Below are 21,563 nucleotides of genomic sequence, written 5' to 3'. Positions count from 1 at the left end.
ATTTAAAAAAATATTATTTGAATATTTTACAATTTCTATAAGTAGAAAATATTTCATTCGAGGAGAAAATATGTTTTACAGACTTAAGATGTAATTACTGAAAAGATTATTTTCAAATTCCATATAGCACATTGCTCAAAACATTAGTCTCTCGCAGCATCTTACAGTAATTGATAAAATAGATGTCCTTGATAAGGAGAGTGACAAGATGTCAAGGACAACTCGCAAAAGGTGCCGTGCCTATTCGTCGTCGTAAGGAAAAGCGAGCGTATTCCTTAAAAAATACCACGAAAGAAACTACAAACAATTACCGCAAGTGGAGCAGCCATCCCACCTCGTACTGATTATTCCGCGAGCCAGGATAACTTGTTGTTTTATTTGATGCTATACAGTGTTATATAAACTACAGATATTTACAACGATATTATATTCTTACAGAGGATTATATTTACTTTATTGATTACGTCACACGACTGGGTGCAACGCACAGAAACTCCCAGGATGACGTACGAACATATTATAATATATTTTTCACCACGTAGCAGTTTAACGGTGCGATAGACAGCCAACCGATTTTACAGCTCAAGCAGATTTACAGAGGATTTATTATTGACAGTTATCGATGGGAAACCATCGTGATGCAGCAGATTGAATTTAATATATTATAAGAGGCTTGTGTCTGAGATGGCTTTTCTTACATACATAGAATTCTTAAGTAGAATTCTGTTACATGCTCTAATGTGATATTACAGAGCTATACGACTCACTTATGTTTCTTTTATACTTATGATCTTTAATTTTTTTTTAGTAATTTTCTATTTTAATGCCATTGTAAAGTATTTGTAGCAAGCATTTTCTTTTTATTGCAGAAGTATTTTTAGCTTATTTTACTCAAGAGAATTGATTAGTCGTAAAGCATTATTATTACATCTCTATTACTGGATTCAGTGTTCACTTTTCATAATACAAAGATGCAGACGACAAATATTTTTCATTAAAATTAAAATCTTTTTCTTCAGCTAAGAATTTTAATATTATGGATATCCATTTCCAAGATTCTGATAAAATTTCTTTTTTTTTTTCTTGTCACAAATTTTTTGTATACTTCGAATGCTCTTTTCATTAACTTTTGTGAGATTTTAAGTTCAGCTAATGTCAACTACATTGAATTTTACCATTGTTATGATTTTGCTCTGTGGAGTTTTGTGTTTCAAGTATTTATCCTTTTGAGAGTATTTCTTTGTGCAGAGAGTACTATAACATTTTAAGATACTGATTGATATTGCATACATTTTTATACGCAGATTCACCTTTGTTGAGCAGTATCTTAACAATTTTATAGTCTGCAATTGTAAATCTTAGAGTAGCGTCCAACGTTTGGCTTATGACTTGTTTGACATTGGTTCGCAAGGAAATTTTTCAATGAATTCACGTAACGCATTGATTTGATGATAAGAAGAAGATAGAACCGTCTCAGACACCGCCGAACTCCATAGCCATAGTACCACACAGTACAACTCAGGATCTTTTATATTATATTTTACAGATGACAATAGTTCCGTGAGCGCGATGTGTTCGATAAATTTTTCTCGACATGCCGAGTCTAGGACTTCCAATAATTTTATTCCAACGGAATTTCAATTTTATTTCACTCACAGTGTCTTTAGAGTCAATGAAATGATGTTTGAAATGATGTTTGTCTTCGAAAATTTCACGTATCTTCTCTAATGGTGTTTATTGAAATTATTAACCGAGTGGTTATTAATTAGTGTTCGAGCGATTCCGTTGTTCTGTTGCGATTGCGACTCGATTATAGTTAGAATTATAATCAAATTATTGAGAATCGTCGTTTAGACTCCCGTGTCCGAGAAAGATCGAAATGTTTCGCGAATTAATCGCGCCGTTCACACAGGCTCCTTACCTCACGATTTACAATCAAATCACAGATGCAGCTATATATTATTATAATAAGTATATTTACATACCGTTTTACAACAGTGCCGGGGTCGCAACGACTGCGACCGATCAAATTTTTAACTGAAGCTACACAAGCAGTAACCACGAAAGAGATGGGAAAAACAAACTAATTCCAATTTTTTCGTCTCGTACGTGGACAGGTCTTTTTTTTATCGTTACGCACTTTTTCCGAGGATTCTTCTATTCTTCTTTTTTCCAACGCGTGGAACAGAGAGAGCTTCGTGCCCAGCGCATAGTTTTTACTCAATCTAAGATTAGAATATAAATGTTGCATATCATGTTATTAAGATTGTTGTACAGACAGCCTGTTGCAAACCTCGGTCTGTCGATTCTTTCTCGATCTTGATTTACAGTTTTACTTCAAGTCATCCTGATTTCTCCAAAATCAGACTTATCGATTTCGTACTGATTTCTTATACGAATGATTTGTACTCACGTGCATATTTATATCTGTCTCTTGGTAAACATATTTGAATATGTGAAAAAAATTGATTTACATTTCAAAACGATTTTTATAAAAATTCATGTAAATGTCGTTTTTTGTTATTAGGAAAAGAGCGAACTTTGAATTAATTCTTTGAATTATATAAGAGAATTTCGGTGTTTTAGACTTTCTTGCGTTTTATTGAATTTGACAAACATTGTCGTTTCGTTTCTAAAGGACATTTATTATTTTTAAACAATCTTGTTTATTCATAAAAATCTATCGTTTTGTTTTAGTAATTGCGTGTACACATGTTTCATTATTTGATAGAACTTCTGTAGAAGTTTTATGATTGATCTCAGTGATGCAGCTTGAATTACAGTTTAATTTGTGAATCACTTCAGTTTCTAACTTCAGACGTGATCGATGGATTGGATTTACGGACCGAGGCTCATATACATATACATATATCACACAATAAGCAGAATCAAACAGCGAACCGCAATGATAGAGAAATAGAATGGATAAAGCAATGAACCGCATAAACCGGGATTCGAAACAGAAGTAAATGAAACAAAGACAGTTACAGGGATACCATTTTTCTAACTTGCAATCTTTCGCTGGGCATTAAAAGTGATATACCGATCAGCCGATTAGTTGATTGATTGATTCATTCATTCATTGAAACATTCCAACAGAGTAATACAGTTTTTCCATTTCCCCAAAACCGAAACCGCTGAATAATCAACTGACTAACAGCAAGAGTAAAAACGTTAAAAGAAAAAAGAAATTCATTGTCTAGGAAATGTCACAGTCAGGAGAAAGCACCTTTTCGCAACATTTTCAAAGTCCTCTTCATTTATTACTTACATATGACTCTTTTCTTCTCATGGGTGGGAGATTTGAAAATTGGAAAGTTGTAACGCTTCGTCGCGATTACGAGGTAAACGTGGGAAATATTCAGATAAAACGAAAATCAGAAAGTATCGAATTGTACTTTCACAGATTTGTAGTACTTAGGCTCCGACAAGATTAAGCTTGAAATATTCGATCGAAAAGTGCATAAACGGAGCACAGATAAATTTTCGATGGAAATTCAAACGATCGTGCATGGAATCATTCACGAACTTTCTAATTTTCGATTCAACTATCTTTTATTAAAACAGCCAAACAAACGAAAAGAATAAGTACATACATTCGACGAGTAGATACGGATATTAACATTCCTGTGTTTCATCGATCGATTCATTTTAACTGTTATTAATTTTTATTATTACTGTCATCATCATTTTTATTATTATTAATAATAATAATATTATTATTATTATTTATTCAGAATGTAGCACTATTGAAAGTAATGTTTAAGATATATTCGAACGAAACTTTTCGATGAAACTTTCAATTTTTCTTTAGTTTCGTCTAGTTTTTCTCTTTTTTCTCAAGGGAAGTGCATTTGTTTATTTGTTGTATATATTGTAAATTACAGCGATTCGTGTATTCGAGAGCTAGTAATTAACTGTAGCACTAGAATTAGGGGTAAGCGGAGAAGGAGGTTGGTTTCTCGTTCGGAGTATTTTCGTTTTTTCATTTCCAAGAAATGAAATCTAGTCAGGGTGAAAGATGATTCGCAAAATGGTTTCGAAACGTTCCAGCAACTTCTACAGGGTGTCAAAAAAAAAATAAATAAATGAAAGAAAGAAAGAAGAAGAAAATACAAAAGAAATTCTAAATTGTCCATGGATAAAATGTATCGTTATGTATGTTCGTATACGCGTTTATTATTGACAAAAGATCTGGCAAGAAACTTCTGGAAAAATTCTGCAGCATGCCCCGGTTCTACACGCCGGAGGATTCTCCTGTTGTAAATTACAAATTTTTTATGCGCGCATGGTCCGCTGAATTGCTATCTTGCCAGAATTTCTGAAGATCGTCTTATGTTACTGAGGCGTGCGTATGTAAAATGATAGGAAGATCAAAAAATAGGAAAAATAATTGTCAAACGATGATAAACGTTTCGGAAAGTGAAGTTATTTCGTTGTAACGAATGCCGGCGTTTCGGACGTCGTAGTTTCGTCGTCAGTGAAAATTGTGCACGATCGAGAAGAAACGCCGACGTTTTATGCTAGTGAGTAAAATAATATAAGATACGAAAGAACTTATGCGACGATGGTACATAATTGTAATCGAGCGAATCCGTTTCTGAGTTTTTGACACCGTCTGCAGGATGAACGATAATTTTAATGATTTTTCGAATGAGTGATATTAAACGAAAGGACAAATTTTTATAAGACGAAAACGAGCTCCGTGAATAGGAAGAGTATATTTCTCAAATATACTTCACTGAAATTGCGACCGAAGAATTCGCAAATTGTACTGCAAATTAATCTAATATTTCTTAGTTCTCTCTCTCGCTCTTTTTCTCTCTCTCTCACACACACATTCTCTCTTTCTCTCTCTCTCTTTCTCTTCCTCATCATAGTATCTATATCCCTCGTTTTTGTGTCTAATATAAAAAGGGATTTTCTACTTGATAGCGTACTCAAACGACCAGTATTTCACTATATTTTTTAATAGTGATTTTTATAACTGTAAAGGAACAGTAATCGATAGTGCAATCTTTCGAACGTAAGCGTAGTTAGTTCATCAGTATTAAAATACGTAGAGGTATACGTAATTTTCGTGCAATCTTTTGTAATCTTGTTTGCTTTTTATTTTGTGCTGTTAAACGCATACACTTCATTTTCTAAAGGTACATCGTTGTACGTTGTTGTTTCAATTCAGTTATAAACTGATTATTGCTTATTTGGATTTTATACAGTTTTATTTAAAGACCGTACTGAGTTTGTGTTTGCCCTTTCACAGGTCTACCGTACATTTGAATTTTGTTTAAGCTTACGACAGCAATGAAACTGAAATAGCAGATCGATTGAAGTGTTAAAAAACTTTACATCTATCGATTAATTTGTTAATTGATCGATGAGAAATTGTATATTAATCACATGCTTAAAGGTATCAGCACGCTAATATCATGTTATTAATCAAATAGCGATTGTTCGTTGGAATATTTTCCATGAATTCGATTTTCTTTGCAGTTTTTCCAAAATGCAATTTATGTATCAACTTGAAAGGAGAGACGTACATAAAATCCATGGAGTGACTGATTTCAATGAAACCTTTTCCGGTGAATCTAGAACGAACTTGAAACATTTACAAAAGTCCTGAAGTACTTTTCTAGAATTTGGCGATTCAAGTTTATCAATAATTATTTTTTAGAAAACATTTAAAGATGCCGCAATGAGTAATTGAAGTACTCATTTATTATCAGTTGGTACTGATAGACGCCTAATGAAAAGCAATAATTAACGATATCTATATATAGTTACATAAAAATCGTTAAAATGATTATTTAAAGCGTTTCATTGTTAAAATGTATACACATATAACAATGGCTAAAAACGACAGAAACTGCTTCTAGTTTTGATGACTGCCAAAAATTATGTACAAATTGAAGAAATTGTCAAACGATTTATCGCGTATCTAGCAGTGCGGACAGACGAATTTTAGACTTTTCTATTTACGCCGTTAATGTATGAATTCTTCAATATCGTTGAATTTACAAACCGATACGCACAAGTGCTCTCGAGCGAGTGCTTAATTTCGAACTAGATCGTTCACGAAAATGTTTCATTGTATCGAGTGATCTCACCAAATGTGATCTCTCCCCGTTAGTTAACGTATCGACAATATAAGTGCCATTGAGACAGATTTCTGAGTAAAAATGTTTTCGATGTCCGCTTATGTTTGTATTGCCGTGTTTCTAAGAACACGAATTGCTTCAATTGCTAGTAATCAGCGTTAAATTGATAAAGGATGAATAATAGCATAATAATTTCGTTATACTTAATTCGTTGAATCAAGATAATTAGGAACCGTTCTAGCAGATAATTTTTCACCTTTTCGCGTATGAGAAAGCTGTTTCAAATTACACACGGTAATAATAAACAGGCAATAAATGATTACCGTTGGCAACATTAATTACGTTCTGTTCTGTACGTTAAAAGATTCAATTGAATTACGGAAGCACTTTTCACGAGGTTTTGCATGTACATGTGTTTTGTCGTCACTTTAAATTGATCATGAACGTTCCATCGTTATTTATTTGAACGGACCTTTGGCTAGGTATTGTTTCCTACAACAATGCATACGAACCATTTTACAATGAAGTTAAGCACTACTAGTAAGATGTCTATCTATTAATATTTATCTAAAGGTAACGTAAAATTATCGAGCTGTAAATTCTAGCTTTCTGCGTTGTATAAGAGCCCGGTTGCGAATTTCAGTGAGAGAGAACATTCACCGAACGAGAATCCAAGGTGATAGATTCCAACAGGTTTTGCAAATCTATTTTAGGAAATCCTTCTTTTTGCAAAAAGCACGCGTTCGAAACTGCAGTTTGATTGAACTGAGAGTCTCATTAAAGACCGATTGCCGCGAGAGAGAGAGACGTTCTCTGTTCGCTGGTAGCAATGCCGACGGTCGAAACACCTTCTGTGAATTCGAAGAGCTTTAGATTTTTGCAAAAAATGGATTCCACGAAACTTCAGAATTTTTCACGGAAACAGAAACGGGAAGTCAGAATGTTCAGAACTTTCGGATGTTCGATGGCCAATCGAATTCATTCCGAAAGTCGTTTAGCCCCTGCTCGCTGCAGATGGGATCGCAGTGGTGGAAACATTCTGCTTTATACTTTTCTTCCAACTATTTGGGATGATTGTACTTACGCAATGTCCTTAAATATCCTTACAAACAAAACGAGTAGACCTACGGAATTTTTGTATTCGGCGAGCCCGGAAGTTCTGCAGATTTTCAACGACAAAGCGCGATTCGGACGTTTAACGATTTTATTAATTACTTGTATGCGTATACGATGTTTGACAAATACTTGCATAATGTTGAGAACATTGTCATGTATGGACAGATCCAGAAGCCAATTAGTGTAAGTCCATTCATCTTAAAATTGAGGTAAATAAGGAATTTTTAATTTAGTTGTACAGAAATAATAATGCCATTAATAATGCAGAGCACAATTTTTATTTTAAGATAACAAACAAATGAACGTAATCAGAGGAGAAGCAAACGGAAAAGGTTAATGTTTTTACTTTCTTAGAGAAAACTATTTTCTCTAAACAATTTTGTGAACAAATTGCCGCTATTTGTTGCGCTTGGACTGCCTAAATAATTTTCAAAGAAACGTGGGCTTACGCTTCTGAATCGTATACGTTTCTTGAGAAATCTTCGCCGGTCTATGGCATATTCATTGCACAATTCGGCAAACATTTGTACGAAAGAAATGGAAAAGGGCAGAGAACAGGCTCAGAATTAAAGGAGAACTGAATATCGCGAGTGAAGAATGAAAGTGCTAAAAATACGAGTTAAACTTTGATGGCCAAGGTAAACAGAACTTCCGCGTTCGTCAGTTAGGCTAGCTGAAGATCTCTGCAATAAACAAAGGCTGTTGTTCTTCGCAAACATGCCCGTGTACATTGAAAGATCAGAGTTCGTGAGAAATGAAACGAGGGAGCAAGGAAAGTTTTCGAGTTTCAAATATAGTCGCTGGGAACTTTCTCCGAACGTTTCTCAGGAAGATTGTACGAGAAGCGATGGAACTTTCCGCGGTAACGAAGAATCTTCGGGAGCGTTTCGGACAATTTCGCGAAACGATCGGGAACAACAGACCTTCGAATTTTTGCAGAGAGTCCGAAGAAAATTAGGATTGCAATTCACATTGCAAGCAAACATTTGTACGAATGAAAGAAAAAAAAGAACACACATTGGACACTAAATTATCAAGCGTCTGACACGTTTTTTGGGGGAGTATAATTGCAAATATCGTACCCGAAGACCTTGCATCAGATCGCGAACATTAGATCCAAACAATTTTTACGAAAAGTCATGGGAAACTAGAGTATAGAATTTTTACCGCCAGGTCGAGGACAAAATGACCGTCTAGTTTTGTTCGAGATGTGAAGTGTTTAAAATAATTGAACTATTGAATGCAAGTGTGTGAACAAAAAATGGAAAACGAGGTTTATTTGCAAAAGTCCACGAAGAGTTTTACGTGTGCACAATCCTTTCAGCATTTGATACGAACAATTCAGATATATACATTATATCGCGGAGGATGCTCTTGGTGTGAGAATAAGTTCGGGAAAATTATTCGCTACAGAAAATTTTTCATCCGCGATGCTTGCAACGTTATTTTGCCAAAGGGAAACGAAGTACGAATTGAATTCTTTTCTGACAGTTACGTAAAGGTATCTGAAACAAGTCCATATATTAGACGCTGAAATCTTTGATTAAAATTGTTTCTAAAATTTCTACCAGGAGTGATTAAAATATTACGAATGAAAAACAAAAGACAAAAAGACAAAAGACAAAGGAAAAGCCGAGCGGAAACGAGATCGGCATGGAAGATTTACGACATAATGTATTTTCGCATTGAGAAACAAAAGTTTGCATGTACATAGAGGGGAAACACTTCGAGTGGATTTTCTTCGAATTTTCTCGCTTCTGACGTAGAAATTTTTCTCGCTTTAATCTAAGTGACTTTATTTAGTAGGACCTATTATTATATACTGTCCCGAGTGACATAGCGTATATATACAAAATAATAATAATTCATAATTATTCACACGAACGACTGAATAATCGCTTTCTGTCCTTTTTTTGCTGTGTGAAAGAAACATTAAATGTCGACGATAACAGATGGTAATAAGATTTTGTACTTACGATTAGACAAATTTCTGAACAGATAATTGCGGGTCTCCGATGTATGCGAGTGTTTCATTTGCAAATTGTCGTTTGAATCAAGTGTAAAAAAAAAAAATAAACGTGGCGAAGGGAAAAAATAATGTATTTTTCTAAGTGGACAAGTTAAAAGTATTTTTTGACAAACTTTAAACGTAGGATCTTTCCAAAATGATAACATTGGAATAGCTTCAGTTCGGTTTAAATGAAAAAAAAATGTGATAAGTAGCAACTAAACGTCGTTTGCGTTACAAGTATTATAATTATTAATATCGTTTCTATCGCGGTCGTAAAATTCGTCTTTGTCCACTTATCTGTGAGCAATTATCTGTGCAGATTGACCTTCGCAATAATAACAGGGATGATAATATTGTAAACCTTTTGCAGTCGTTGGTAAAACATTTCTGTGTTATTGTAAACTGATTTATGCGCGACTCCATTTCCTCTTTATAATTTCACTTGTGAACAATAAATGATTAAGCGGTGACTATACCAGAATCATACCAATCGGAAGAAAATCTTTTCATCGATACTCGATTTTCATTGCGAATGATCTTTCAAGTTATTTGAAAGATGTTCAGACAATTCTTGCCAGCAATTAATTATTTATTGTTGAACTAAAAGAATTTAGATTCTCGCGCATCAACATACAGGGACACGCATCCGAACACGTTCGCAGACGATGGCGTAAAAATAGTTGCTTGCATTGGCATAGACTGCGGATTTGATTTATTTATAATAAAAATGAGTAGGTGAAAAAAAGTACTAATAATTATAAGAATGTGATAACGTCGTGGCACTATTTTCGACTTACTAACGTAATTAAAGAAAGTGATTTACTCTTTTCCAAATTTCTGTTCTTCACAATCGACTTGGACAGCTTTTATTTTGCATAAAGATCCGCAGTCAATTTACGAGGAATCGAAAAATTCAAGAGACAAATTTTAGGAACATGGAGAAATCGTTGGCTGCGAAGGTGTTCGTACGATCATGACTGTTGAACCATTCTTTTTGGAAAAACTTGTGTTGCTCGTCAACATTGCAAATGGACATAGAGACACGTGGAAAAGCATGTCGGAAGCGTCAACAGTAAGAATCGTACAATACCGAGCCATAGAAGACTTGAATGAGTTGTTAAGTTACATTCTTAGACTGCAAATGGTTGGAACATTTTTCTATAGAGTTCCTTTTTCTGGTCGCTCATTAAGCCGCTTAGCTAACTAATTAATCGTTCCATTAATCGTTCTGTTAATTAAGAGGAAGCGTTGTCTTTGATGCTTAATCAAACATTGTCACTAATGGACGATCATTAGAACGAAGCATATTTAATACCAGACGAACTTTAAATGTTTTCGAGAATTCTTTTCACCGTAACGGAACATTCAATCATTTTGCGTTTATTACATTAGGTTCCTATTTTACTCGACTCTTCGATCTACGTATACTGTTTAAGCCAAAAATTGTGAAAATAAATGACCATGTTTTTTTATTCGACTTGTGAGACTTTGTCAAGCTGTTCATTTCTTACGAAACCTTAGCGGGCGATGTGCCTGCTCGGCGAATCATTCATCGGCGTATGTTTTAGTTAACTGAACATCACCCTTACGAATACAAAAGAGTTATGTGCTGCATGATTTCCATTGATTATGATTCAGGTACATATGAAAGCATGAGTGGGGGTATATTTGGGTTCGACTGTGATTGTGGAATATTTCTCTGGTAGCAGACTTAGTGCAGGCGAAGTTATTTTAGTAACTTTAGTTTAATAATCGAACCCGTTCTTACAAATATATAACTCGTTTACATGTAGATCATTTAACATTTCATTTAACATTTTCTTCGACATATGTTTTCTGGATGCATTACTTCTTCTGTAGACCTTAACACTTTGTACTTTTACTAATACTCTCACGTTATTTGAACGATGTTTTGAAAATTTGCCAAACTTGTCATCGTGAAAGTGTCATATAAACGTACATTTTTGTTTTTAAACAACGATTTTTAAAGCAGCTGGTCTAACTAAAGTGCTGGTTCAAAAGATCCGCCTAAAAAATTCAGTGCGTTATGAAGATTATTTTTTTTATCAATAAATTACGTATTGTTTAAATTCTACATTATCTAGACCGAGATTCGACTAATTAGAGGAACTTGACAAAGGAAAACAATGTTGTCCGGGCATTCGACAAACAGTAAAGAACTCGCGCGAGCTCGGCTTTTTAAGTTCAAAAACAAAATTTCTTATTCTTGGTTTTGGCCAATAAAATTTTTACCGTTCTATTTGTCTCAATTTTCTGATTAAAATAACGCTGAACACGATAAAATTGTGATTTTAATTGCATCAGGTGATTATATCGGACTTGGTATCATTTTGATGAGAAAAACGAAAAACAGATACGCGACGAAAGTCAAATCGATGAGAAGCCAAAAATAAAAATATTTTTTATTGAATATGATTATGAAGATTCGAGTCTACACCAATTGTATCAAAGAACTGATTTCAGCCTCTGACTACGAGTCGCATACTCGCTACCATTCTTTACTTTCATATTTATCACACGTGAACGCGTTTCTCCGCGAAGCTGATGGGACGTGAGAAATATATTTCTCACTTCTTCGACTCGAATTTTTATCTACTGATTTTTGTGATAAATGCATAAAATCCACCGTTCAGATGAAACAAATTACATTTTAAAACGAGATGAAATATCGGGATACGTTTATGTCAATTAAATATCATTGCGGTCCCTTGAAATGTCGACAGCTTTTGATATAGGACTTTCTGATGTGACATATTTATAAATTATGTTACAAAATTCACTTAATTTATTTGAACGATGTTGTTATATTAAACAATGATTTTGGGATACAGAATTGACATTATTCGGACGAAATTGTATGTTACAATTACGTTGAATAGAAAACGAGATTGGAAAAAATGTCGTAGTAAAGCTTTTTGAACGATTGGAAATCGTTGGAAAAGTGTGTCCATTCGAGCATAAAACGAGAGTCGTTAAAACATTTTCTCGAACTGGTACTATACGACGACCATAAAAAATATTTTATAGTTCACTGACTATTTCGAATACTTGGAATGGAAACGATTTAATATTGAGTGCATTTATTTATATGATTTGTTTGTTTATACACGTAAGTAACAGTTCTTAGATGTCGCACATTAATATTTATTTCAATGTCCATTATCCGGATTTATATGTTCCATACAAGATAGAATTCAGATTTTTATTAAAAATGTGTTATTAATTAAATTTCATATTGACAATCTATTATAATTCATTTTCACTGCATAAATACAAGCAAAATATTAATACAGAAGAACACACATACTAAGAAAATAATATTCGCTAACGCGAGGATATATTAAATAATTTCTGGGCCCATTTTTGATAACATTTACAATATTTGAAATAGAATGCATCATTCTGCGATGACCTTGACCCAGATATATGTTGTTAAGGTCATTCTCCTGGGCGTCCATCAGGAGATCTTAGCTGTTGCACAAGGATGCAGCTGTTCGCACAACAATTTTGAATGTCATTAAGTGGTCGATTTTGATAAAACTTTTTCGTAGTAAATTTTGTGAATAAAAGCCAACGGTATATTGTACTACTCAGCACATAATGCATACATATACTGCATGCATACATTACTTTCACAGTTTGTCATCAGTTTTACTTTTTTTAAAATAGGCAAAAAGCACTATTAATGTTGCCGCTTTGGTTCAAACGCACATTATGATCAAAATGGCAAAAAGTTCCAAACAAATACTCTCTCAATACTCTCCAGGTTTACTGTAAAAATCAGTAATTAATTTTCTACATATTTTTCGGTATTTTCTACAACTTATAAAATGATATTTAGAAGATTAGCCATTACAACTACAATTTTTTTCGTCATATGAAAGAAATTTCACGTTACCAATGAAACGCTAAACATTAACAAGAAGATACTCATCAAGCATGCAACAACGTTTTTGACAACAAAATAATATACAAAATTATATCATCAATCTATATTTATTATATACAAGAAAATACTAACCATTTCAGCAGGCTGCAGGCCCTTATTTCATGAAATATGCGCAGAATATGGAAACTCTGTACCAATACATATATACAGATGCATCCAAGACTGAACCAAAAGCAAGCGTTTCAATTGTAGCACCATCTGTAGCCTGTAACTATCGAAAACCAGTACTGCAGAAGTATTTAACATACACGCGGGAGAATGCTTTGCCGTTCGAGGAGCTCCCAAATGTATTAACCATTTGTAGTGAGAATGCCAGTACAGTATTCCGAACATTTCGAATGTTTTGATTTCTCCAAATCTTCTCTTTGATGCCTCCTATTTTTCCGAGTGCCATGCTTGAGTAGAAGGGACACACGATGCCTTAAAGACGTCCATTTTACGTTGATATTAGGTCTGAACGACTTGCCATCTAGATCTAAATCTATCCAAGCTACGCCGCTCTCATTTGTTACGATTTAAAAAATTCGTCATTTTTAATTTGGTGGAAACGGAGTTTTTAAATTTGTATTACTATTGTTATTATTTTAATCAGTTTGAGTAGATTATATATATGTTAAATTTTCTTAACTCGTAACATCAATGTTTTTTGGGTAATTCTTCAGTTTTTGTTATTATAAATCGCTAAATAACTATTAGTATATAATTGCTAAAAGTATCTTGTGTCTCTTTACTATTATCTATCTTCGTATTCGATATTTTTATATAATGATAATACTGTCGCTATCAAGAAAATGTTATTTTATTATTAGAAAGGTTGTACTTTTTCCGTTTGGGGCACTTTACATACTCATAAATGTCCTATAAAATCTGGAGATTTGTTTTTGACGAGACATTTATAATATCGGGTTACCTAATATCTGTTGCTAGAAAGATTCTTAAAGAATTTGCGGCTATAGACATCGGATTGCATTTTTTAAAATAATAATTACAGAGCAGTATTTCTCGACTCGCGACCCTCCATGTCCTCTCTTTCCCTTCGTTCTATAATTATGGAAGAGTTTCTTCCCTTTGATTAACTCGTTTGAATCTGCTTCCTTTTTGCAATTAAAATCATTCTACAATTTTTACGCTCTTTTAGGGTAATCCTATTAGACCGGGGTGCTCGTGTAATTAATTTCAGCGCGCGACTACTTCTTCACAACGATTACGAAAAGTTAGATCGTGTATAACGAGATTCGTATCAAAAATTATCTCCGCATCTGCATATGTGAACAAAGCTCATTTCAGTTTTGTTGATGAATATCAACGCACTCTGTTTAAATTTGAAATATTATCTTTAACGATTAAATCATGTATAGCAAGTTTGATAGCGGATTATTTGCATTTATTGCCAAAATAGAAAACAGCAATATAAAATAGTGAAGACATTCTTAATGTACTCCGTTCGAATTTGAAATTTTGTTCACCATATATAATTAACTGATCTCTCAATTTTATTAATATTTAATTATGTTTTTCAACTTTCTTCTTGTCTTTTTATTAGTTTTTGAAGATCATGTACATGAATATTAGATCAAAGCCAAAGTCGTTACAACAATATGTTCTTCACCGAGGCATACGTATCGTATATTTATATTCATCAGAATAATATTCCTCCGGATCTCGCTTCGAATATCTGGCCATCGATGTGTATTGCATTTGTGTATGCAGCGCTTTGAAATTTTGTGAATTATAGGCATAACGAATTTACCAGCAATATTCTGCATCCACGCTATTTGATGTTTCACGTTTCCTAACTTTGCTCGATGGTGAATGCGTGGCGAAACCTGCGTCAGTAATAAAAACTGCCAATATATGAACAGGAATGGTTCAGAGCTTCGAACCCGAATTCTGTCGTCATACTGTTGCGGCCAAAATTTTTCGGAGAATGTCAGGGTAATATAAAGGAACCTTCGTTTTTACAGATTTTCTTACCGCTACTATAAAACTAGTTATAGGAGGGAAATCACGGATTTCAATCTTCCGATATTTCCATTTTACATATCACGAGGAATTGGTCTGTAAAGCGTTATATGTTCTTTAAAATTAGAATCGGTGTCAACAATATTTTTTGTTTAAATTAATGCGGGTGTCTTATGAATTCTCAGCGTGCGGTATAATATTTAGAAAATTGCCTTTCGATTTTTAAATTTCTTTTGCCGCTTAACAATTTCACTGGCACGCGATGAAATTGTTCGCTCAAATTTGAAAATTCGTTTTTGTGTTAACTTATTATATTTTATTAATTTTTTTAGGATCCTTCGACAATTTTAATTAATTTAAAATAATATATAAAAATTGGAGTAAATAGAAAACGAGTAAAATGTTGCCTTTTTCTTCAACAATTTTCATTGATTAAAAATGACGCATTTAAATTGCAACAAATAGAATCAAATAAAGAAAGTTGTCTCTTCTTTGAACAATTTCAATATGTTGACAATAAGATGCAGAAATTCTTTTAATAGTCCAACTAGTTCTGCTAAATTTTGTCGTAAGTGGACTGCAAATATTTATGTAAAATATAATTTCTTTCTTCTCTTAACAACTTTATCCCTCTGTCAGGTCACTTTCCGGGAGGAATTATAAAAACGCTGATAATTATGGTGCTTTGAAAATTAACAATCTTTATAAAATCTGTGTCGATACGACCTTTTATCAAATTTTACTTAAACAGACTAATTATTTCCATCGTTCCATTATTTTATATTTTCATTAACACTAGATTTACGGTGCCCGTCAAAAGAACAGGTTATAACTTTTAGAATTTACCATTATTGAGATTGTAGAAATACGTTCAGTAGTTATTTATTTAAAATCCGCAGTCTCGTCATAAGTGCATAAAATTCGCAGGCTAATCATAAGTGCATAAAATCCGCAGTTTAGTCACAAGGTCATAAAATCCATAGTTATGGCAGTCCAACGTTTTATGAGACGTTTGCAGCCTTTTTATATCTACATTCGGTGCGTCAGAACGCAGATGCAATAACCATCGTCTGTTACGCTCGTGCGATGAGCAGTGTGGATACATTTGAGTGCGTCACATTTTTGAAAATCTTGAGTTATGTCTTAAAATGTGATCTGTACATGTCAAAATGTTGAGAAGGCAAGTGAAATGAATAGTAAAGTTATCATAAACTAACTTAACCCTAAATTACTTTAATAATACATTTGGCCATATCATTGCATTATTAGTATTGCTAAACAATTATATTTCTCGTTTCCTAAAATAGGAAAATTATCAATGGACTGCAAATCTTTATGCTGAATAAAAATTGTCTGCTTCATAAAACGAACGTTGGATAAACACTGATTTCATCTGTTAATAATTCTATTCCGTTTCTAAGTAATATACCAGTTATAATGAAATGCTTCTGGTGTTTTTTCTGTTACGTATTTCATCTACTCATTTTACGCATACATGTGTAAATTTCACAGTTTATTTGTTAGAAAGCGCATCCCTAATAACCGCGATCTCTGACGACCATGAAAAGCGGCTTGATCAGTAAATAATGCATATCGAATGATCAATTACACATGTCCTTCGCCAGCCAGTTATCTGTTTGCTCTTTTGCTGGCGTCACACATATGTAGAATCGCAGATTATTATACCAGAGATGAAGCTTCTGTTTCAACCTTTGATGTCCGTGTTCCCAATTTGGGCGACCTTGTGCACAATTTAACCTGTGATGGGATTCAACTGGTTCGCACCGGTTTCCGCGAATCGATAATATTTTTCTGTGGAGCGGTATAAAATGAAACACTTCAACCCTTAACTGCGAACGTAGGAATTAGCGACAATTACTAACTAAAATATATTGCTTATGAAATGGATATGATATTAATTTTTATATTTGATTATCAACTGAAAACTATTTATTGCTTTTTTAATTGGAGAAGCGTAATTAAAATGATCTGTAAACTTCGTAATTAAAGTGATCCGATCTGCGACGCTTTAATGTACACTAAACGTACGGGACTATAACGAAAAAAGACATATAATCATTAATAACGAAAATACAGATAAATGGAGAAAAATGACAGATTCATGTGCTCGAATTCTTCGTCAATATTTTCTAGCTAATAGATACAGATAAACAGAGGATGTCGTGTATTTAATATATCATATTTGAAAATTAATTTTCACGCTAATTTAATACATCTTTCTTAATTTTATTAGAATTCATGAAACGTAAGAATAATGAGAACATAATTGATGTTATACAACTTCATTTTTCAATTGTCGTTTGATTAATAAACATTCTTTACCTAAACGAAATTTTTAGAATTACTGGCGTGTCCATCCAAGTGTTAAAACGTGAAAGTGATTGTATTACATTTCCGCAATCGTATGCATTTAAGGGTTACGATGCTTTTAGGTGATATATGTATATATGTATAGCATAAGAAAAGCGTATATGATATAATAATACTTGTTCAGGTCGAAAGGTACGTCGTGGCAGACCGCGACTTGGGACAAGGGGTGGAAAGCACGGATCCCCATCGGTGCAGGGTAGCTCGCCTTCTAGGAGTGAATGGCTACCCTTGGACATGAGGACTACACCTCCGGCTGCAATGTCCGCTTTCCGTGGATTCGAGGAGTCCTCTTCTGATGGCGTGGTAAATATTTTCTCTCGTTTTCATCCCTTCACATTCTACAACAGCCTGTCGTGCTTAACCACTTCGGTACGAGTGTCGACTATAGTCGACGGCCACAGATGAACACGCACAGCCGAGTGTCGACTATAGTCGACTGCCAAGAACTTTTGCCTTATCTCTGCAATTGCAGTGTTTACGTCCAGAAATACACATATCTAGTGCTTCAAAGCTTTTCTCGTCAAAGATCTGTAAAAGAGCAAAACGGATTCACTGTCGATGCACGAAGTAGCATACGAATGGTGAGTGCCGGCCGTGGGCAAAATTTCGTGGTCGATGCGCGCCGTACCGAAGTGGTTAACACTTTATCTACCAGCAGTTTTCTAATAATTCTGTTGAAATCGATGATCGACGGTGAAGAATTTCTTGAAAAATCATTGGGAGACCACAGTAATCTTATCCGTAATCCATCAAATTATTTCGATTACTATAACGCAACAGGTTAAATAATAAACTAAAATATTTAAATGATGTAAAGTTCATTTAACATTATTATTGAGGAGAAAATTATTGAGTTTCTCTTGGACACAATTCAGTCATTAAAGAGTTTATGAACCCCTTTGCCTTGCGATCTATTTTCAAAGAAATCACAAATTATCAAAAAATGGAACTAAAATGTTTCTGGTTTTATTTGATATATTTATATATATATGTGAATGCTAATTAATTTACAATAGAACAGATTAATAAAATAATGATGATATTAAATAAAATATTTATAAAATAATTATAAAAACCAAAGATCGAAGCTCTTATTTTAATTGTTTCGAATGCCAGTACATTTTGTTTCGTCTGCTTGGAAGAGTAGACCCGATTAATCAATTACCTCTGATAAATACCTGCCAACGTCTGCTTAAGTCGTACAAAAAATTAATTTCGTGATTACACCGCCAAAGTGTCTAAAAATACACGCCGCTTTATCATTTATCTTCTCTTTTATCCACTCATCGATATTCCACCCAGAGTTAGTTTTTTTCGTATGCGGACAATTGATTGCGTAGAATGAGATCATATAAAATCTTTGGTTAATAATGAAGGAAATAGTACAATAAAATGTTGTATAATTATAATACGATATTGTACGAAATATAATACAATATTGTACAAAATATAATGCAATATTGTGTAATTATATATTATACATTATTAATAATATAAGTATATTATATTATTAATTGAGCATTATTAATACGATATAATTTTATTTCAACTCATACTTGTATTTTAAAGTTCTTGTTCCATTTACAAATGTGAATTAGTAATATCTCGTATACATGCTTCTTCATGGCTTCTGCATGAGAATTTCGGTTATGAAAAGTTAATACAGAAAATATTATACTGAACATTCAATGATATCACATCTTTATTTTTATAGTAATAATACTTTATTCTAACTAATATTCCCAACTTCTCTCGTTGTTTTACCGAAGTGCATTGTAGGCAAACAAAATTAACTGGAACCGATTTTACTTGTAATTGCCATAACATTATTTTCAGTCATCGTAACTGTCACAGTTCGAATCTTTACGTAACATTTATTAACAATTTGTTTCGAAGCCGTTCAATCTTCTGGCAGAAACGAAAAGCGATACTGATCCAATTAAAATTGTACCACATGTCGAACGTTTGAAAAAGTGATTGGCACAATGTTTACAAGCTACATATTGTAGAGAATAAACGTTGTCGAACTTATTATATTAATTTTATGTATACTTATTCTAATTCACCTAAAACATGAGTTACACGTTACTCTGACGATTGAGTCGTGTTATTTATTTAGTGATCCAGAGATTTGTTTAATTTTTAAATCCTGCAACTAAAGTTTATTTTTATGAAGCAATATATTCTATTTTCTATGAAAGAGTACTCCGAAATAAATTTTATTTATTGCAAAAGCTGATAAGAAAGTTACAGAATAGTGAAAATATCGGAAGAATTTAAGAATATTACTTTATTTTCATTTGATTAGTACTGTTAAAAGAACAAATATGTTTTTATATAATTTCATAATTCTTGTTTTATACAATCGTTGTACAAAATTATTATTTTACATGAAGAATAAATTGCAGATTATTTTTTTACTTTAAATTTTGTGCACTTGTCAAGCGAAAATTCGCAGGAGACTCTCTGATGAATTAAAATGTTTCAAATTTGTATTCAAAATATTAACATTCGATGGAAGAGTTGAAATTAAATAATACCGAATAACCAGATTTTCATCCATTGTTAGCTGTTCGGTGATGGAAAGCAGTTTAAACTTGATAGAAAATGTTCTTCCCTGGTAATCCATTGAACGGTCTATCGACAATCCAATTTGCTTCAAGAACACTATTTCGTTCTCTTATCCATTTATGTTACCTTGAACGAACACGAATCATGGCGATTTAGTATGTTTGAAGCGCTAGATTTGTGAAGGTAGAAAGTTACTGCGTACGTGATTTTACGCAGCAGTATATATGTATACTAAACGTGCAGAATATTCAATTTTCATCGACGCAGAAAAGTTGACATATCACATCGTTCGTTTGCGTTTAAAACTGTATTGCTGAAATTGAGCTAGTGACTTAGAAAACTGGATGGATTTAATAATAACATTTTACAAACAGTAGTTTCCTTTTTCTTAACTTTAATAATTTAGCATCCAATGTTAATTTAGCATCCAAATCTTATTTATTTTTATTTTTTTATTTTATCATGATCCTTATCTTTCAGCTTAGAATGACTTGAGATTTACTAAATAAATTAGATACTACTTTTCGTATCTCAATACATTATTAACATAATGTATTAACGTAATCTTATTAGTATAATATTACTTATTATGTAGTTCAATTATAACGTTCTTATATGTTTACAAAATTAATCAACCAAAGCATTTACGTTACGAACTCATACGGGGTTTAAAATCTTACAGGTTTATTAAAATTTCTTTATATGCTAGCCATAAATTATCATGTGACATCTTCATATGATTTTACACAAAATATTAGGTATCCTGAAAATCGAGACTTGTAACAACTCCGAAAATAATTGTCATATCATTAATACAGTTAGGAAGGAGATTGATTTTGACAATTATTACGAAAAGCCAAAATTTGCAATTGTTATCTTTTTAGAATAATTTTTCATGAAGTTATAATAAATAAATTCTGTCAACAAGTAAAATAAATTTCAATTTAGGAGGCTTGCTATTTCGACCAAAAGATGGAACGTTTGTTAGCTATCAAGTACGGTTTCTATGAGAGGTTTTTTTTAGTCGTTGTCATACTTTATGCATAATATTATAATTGTTAAACATTCTACACATTGTACAATCTGTTCTCTTGAAAATAGATATTTTGGAATCGGTGTGTTAATGGTTTCACGAAACAAATTATTGTACAAAGTCTATTGAAAATGATTTGATAAGATAAAGAGTGAAAAATGAATAACATATTAAAAAAGTGTAATAATTGCATAATATTCTTGCACCACGATGCATTGAATAGTATTCAGTCTTTATTACAATACTCGAGAACTTTTTCATATTGATACACGAGGTATGCTTCCTTGCAACAAACAAAGTTTCGTGTTTTACGAGTTCTATTCAAACTAAAAATGCTACTTTCAAGAACTTTCCTTTATCTCTTGTTATCAGAACTTACAAGGTGAGATCGCTGTTTTTATAAAAAAAAAA

At 32.9% G+C, this 21,563-nt stretch overlaps 1 protein-coding gene across 2 annotated transcripts in view; it reads right to left on the bottom strand.

The window, feature by feature from the left end:
* Milt (trafficking kinesin-binding protein milt) overlaps positions 1–21,563 on the bottom strand; it is a 119,411-nt gene that overhangs the window by 53,218 nt on the left and 44,630 nt on the right. The window lies entirely within an intron of this gene.

The sequence above is a fragment of the Augochlora pura genome, chromosome 4 (assembly GCF_028453695.1).
Source record: "Augochlora pura isolate Apur16 chromosome 4, APUR_v2.2.1, whole genome shotgun sequence".
NCBI classification, from domain to species: domain Eukaryota; kingdom Metazoa; phylum Arthropoda; class Insecta; order Hymenoptera; family Halictidae; genus Augochlora; species Augochlora pura.
The sequence above is the reverse complement of the archived record's forward strand: the minus strand, read 5'-3'. Positions and strand labels throughout refer to the sequence as shown.